The sequence below is a fragment of the Penaeus monodon genome, chromosome 2 (assembly GCF_015228065.2).
Source record: "Penaeus monodon isolate SGIC_2016 chromosome 2, NSTDA_Pmon_1, whole genome shotgun sequence".
Lineage (NCBI taxonomy): Eukaryota > Metazoa > Arthropoda > Malacostraca > Decapoda > Penaeidae > Penaeus > Penaeus monodon.
The window spans coordinates 49,038,778-49,043,777 of NC_051387.1; positions in this window are offsets into that span (position 1 = coordinate 49,038,778).

The window sequence follows — 5,000 nt, forward strand, 5'->3', positions numbered from 1 at the left end:
GACAGGATTACCGATAGGTAATAAATGTAATAGGTTAACTATTTGTGCAAGAACGAATTATGTAGAAGACTTTTTACAACTGCGTGAAAAGGGTCATTTATTCGTTCAATAGGATTATCCAGAATTACGGAAAGAACCGTTTAACAGCAGATTACAACAAAACAAAAACAGAAAAAACATTCTAGACCTGCTAACCTGCCATTTTTTTCAGCTCTTGTCGTATGACCTTTGAAATTTGACCCGTTTCTCTTATTGATGCGTCGGTCGGACCTGAACTGACCCCCAAGTTTGGTGTCAATCAAGGAGAACAGACTAATATTTGTGTCCAGTAAGTTTCTCCCGCAACACAGGTTTAAACACACACGTATATCTATCTATCCACCTACGTGCATGAACAGAAATACAAAGCAGACAGATAGATAGATAAATAAACAGCAGACAGACAAATAGATAGAACCGATAGATAGATATATAGATAAACAGATACACATATAGAATAGAGAATTAGATTTAAAATAAGATATAAAAAAAAGAAATAAAGGAATAAAAAAACATACAAAATAAACGACTAAACAAAAACAAACAAACACAAACCTGAAAGAAGAATAAACAAAAGAGCAACAACAAACACTAAATTAAACGTATCGAATCCCACAAACTAAAAAAAAAAGTATAAGGAGTTGAACTTTCTTCCTTAGGTCTATAGGGGGATTCCTCGGCGCCCACGTTGAAAACCCTGACATTTACGTGGCATTTCGGGCGGCGGTCCCTCGTGGGCGTGAGGCTCAGGGGTGCTCCGTGGGGTGTCGATATGTTGCGGGAGGTATTGGCTGCTGTAGTCAGGTGGAACGAGGAGGGAGGAGAACGAAAAAGGGAAGAGAGAGAGAGAGAGGGGGCGAGAGAATGAGAGGAATAGAGGTTGGAGGGAGATAGAGGGAGGGAGGGAAGGAGAGAGGGAGGGGAGGGAGAAAGAAATAGAGAGAATAAAGGGGAGAGATAGAGAGAAAGAGATAGAATGAGAGAGAGAAAGAGATAGAATGAGAGAGAGAGAAAGAAAGAGAGAGAGAAAGGAAAGAGAGAGAGAAAGAAAGAGAGAGAGAAAGAGAGAGAGAGCGAGAGAGAGAGAGAGAGGGGGGGGGGATATATACATACATACACACACACACACACACACACACACACACACACACACACACACACACACACACACAACACACACACACACACAACACACACACACACACACACACACACACACATATATATATATATATAGAGAGAGAGAGAGAGAGACAGAGACAGAGACAGAGACAGAGACAGAAACAGAGACAGAGACAGAGACAGAGACAGAGACAGAGTCAGAGAGACAGACAGAGACAGACAGAGATAGAGGGACAGAGAGACAGAGAGATTGACAGAGAGAGGAGAATATCCGAATTTTCAACTGATGTGATCCTCGGTATAAGATCGATCTCTCTGTCTCCTCCTCATCCCAGCTTATCTTCAGACAGTGAAGGGAAAAAACGTGATTATGCAATAAGAACAGGACAGACGAACGTGTACACACCAACAGATACACACACATACATACTCTCTCTCTCTCACTCACTCACTCACTCACTCTCACTCTCTCTCTCTCTCTCTCTCTCTCTCTCTCTCTCTCTCTCTCTCTCTCTCTCTCTCTCTCTCTCTCTAAATCACTCACTGACCCCTCTCCCCTTCCCCCTCCCTCCCTATTCTCCTTCCCTCCCTCCTTCCTTCTGTTTTCACAATACCTTATAAACATCCGTCGCTCGTAAAACAAATACGCAGGAACGTCAGAGCACAAGCTGTTGCGTCACAGGCATTGCGTCACCCGTTTGAAATGCAATAGACCCCGGAGTTAGCAAGCTCTGATAGGGGAGACTCTGGTAATTTCGTCAGACGCTGATACTTGGGTGAATTAAGGTAACGTGCTCTTATGGTTAGCAAATATGTTGGTTCGGTTAAATAGGAATTTAGGGAATTTTACTAACGGTTGCGTATTTTATATTTGTACGTAAGGATTTATAAAACTGTGCTTATGGCTGAGTGGATTAATTTGCTTCAAGTAGGATGTTTTTTTTATCTTTTATACGTACATGTGTTTTTGCTTGTGTGTATATATATATACATATATATATATATATATAGATATATATATATATATATAATATATATTATATATATATATGTTTTTTTTTTGTTTTTTTTTTTTTTTGACGGATGGATTGTGTGTGTGTGTGTGTGTTTGTGTTTGTGTGTGTTTGTGTGGGTGTGTGTGGTGTGTGTGTGTGTGTTGGTGTGTTTGTGTGTGTTGTGTCCGGCGTGTGTGTGTGTTTGTGTGTGTGTGTGTGTGTGTGTGGTTCGTGCGTGCGTGCGTGCGTGCAGGTGCGTGCGTGCGCGCGCACGGGCGTATGTGTGTCCGTGTGTATGACAACCTGTATTTAATTAAGCAAATATTCACCTGCAATATAAATAATCATCATCCTCTAGATTTATAAAACCCGATTACCACAACTGCCCCGCGAATCACCACCCAAGTCGCCGTCATCACAAATCGCAGTCGTTCTAAATTCGACAGCAAATTTCGAACCGAGCGAGAATTTTTTTCATTGGACGTAAATAAGGCTGATGGAATGGATGGAACGCGTTTGCCTTTCCTTGTCGGGGGTGGACGGATGGATGGGTGGGTGGGGGGGTGGGAGGGGGTAGGTGGGTGGACAGGGTGGACGCAGATGGATGGTGTGGGTGGGTCGGGTGGACGGATGGATGTGGGTGGGTGGACGAATGGAGGAGACGAGACTGGATGGGTGGGTGGGTGAGTGGATGAGTGGGTGGGTGGATGGGTGGGGGGGTGGAGGGTGGGTGGGGGGACGGTGGTGGGTGGGTGGTGGGTGGGGTGGACGGTGGAGGGTGGTGGGGGTGGGTGGACGGATGGACGGGTGGGTGGGTGGGGTGGACGGCGTGGACGGATGGATGGATGGGTGGACAGATGGATGGGTGGGTGCGGTGGGTGGATGGTGGGACGAATGGATGGGTGGGTGGGTGGGTGGACGGATGGAGGGTGGGGTGGTGTGGGTGGACGGAATGGAGGGTGGAGTGGGTGGGATGGGTGGACGGAGGATGGTGTGGTGGGTGGGGTGGACGATTGGCTGGAGGGTGGATGGGTGGACGGATGGATGGGTGTTGTGTGGGTGGCGGCATGGATAGGGTGTGCGTGGGTGGGTGGATGGGTGGACGGATGGATGGGTGGTTGATGGACGGATGGATGGGTGGGTGGGTGGGTGGACGGATGGTGGGTGGACGGATGGATGGGTGGACGGATGGATGGGTGGACGGATGGATGGGGTGGACGGATGGATGGGTGGGTGGGTGGAAGGATGGATGGGTGGACGGATCGGTTGGTGGACGGATGGATGGGTGGGTGGGTGGGTGGGTGGACGGATGGATGGGTGGGTGGGTGGGTGGGTGGACGGATGGATGGGTGGAGTGGGTGGGTGGACGAATGGATGGGTGGGTGGGTGGGTGGGTGGACGGATGGATGGGTGGACGTGATGGCTGGGTGGGTGGGTGGACTGACGGATGGATGGGTGGGGTGGATGAGTGGACGTATTGGTATGGATGGGTGGGTGGGTGGGTGGACGAATGGATGGGTGGGTGGGTGGGTGGGTGGACGGATGGATGGGTGGGGGGTGGGGGGACGGATGGATGGGGGGACGGATGGAGGGGTGGCGTGGGGTGGGTGGACGGATGGATGGCGTGGGGGGACGGCATGGAGGGTGGGTGGGTGGTGGACGGAGGATGGCGTGGGTGGTGGATGGGTGGGTGGAACGGATGGATGGATGGGTGGGTGGACGGATGGATGGATGGATGGGTGGGTGGATGGGTGGACGGATGGATGGATGGGTGGGTGGAGGATGGATGGATGGATGGGTGGGTGACGGATGTGATGGTGATGGGGGTGAGTGGGTGGGTGGACGGATAGTAGATGGGTGGGTGGGTGGGTGGTGGGTGGACGGATGGAGTAGATGGGTGGGTGGGTGGATGGGTGGGTGGACGGATGGATGGATGGGTGGGGATGGGTGGGTGGACGGATTGATGGGCATGATGGGTGGCGAGGGTGGGTGGATGGACGGATGGCGGGTGGGTGGGTGACGGTGGACAGATGGATGGCGTGGGTGGGGGGTGGGGGACAGATGGATGGGGGGTGGGTGGGGTGGGTGGACGGATGGATCGGGTTGGGTGGGTTGGAGGAGGATGGGGGGTGGGTGGGTGAACGTATGGACGGATGGATGGAATGGATGGGTGGGTGGGTGGATTGAACGGATGGGTGGATGGGTGTGTGATGGGGTGGATGGACGGATGGATGAGTGGGTGGGTGGGTGGACGGATGGGTGGGTGGGATGGGTGGACGAATAGATGGGTGGACGGATGGATGGGTGGGTGGGTGGACGGATGTATGGATGGGTGGACGGATGGATGGGTGGACGGATGGATGAGTGGATGGATGAGTTGGTGGATGGATGGATGGGTGGAGGGATGGATGGATGGGTGGATGGATGGATGGGTGAGTGGATGGGTGAACGGATGGATGGGTGGATACGAGGGGATATATATATAATATGTTTATAGAGAGAGAGAGGAGAGAGAGAGAGAGAAGAGAGAGAGAGAGAAGAGAGAGAGAAGAGAGAGAAGAGAGACAGAGATGACGAGAGAGCGGAGGAGAGAGGAGAGAGCCGGAGGGAAACAAGAGGGAAGGAGAGAGGGAGACAGAGAGAGAGTTGGAGAGTGAGAGAGAGAGAGAGAGAAAGAGTGAGAGAGAGAAAAGAGAGAGAGAAAGAAAGAAGGGGGGAGGGAGGGAGAGAGAGATGAGCGAGAGAGAGAGAGGGAGAAAGAGAGAGGGAAAAGAGAGAAAGAGAGAGGGAGAGAGAGAAAGAGAGAGGGGGAGAGAGAAAGAGAGAGGGGGGAGAGAAAGGGAG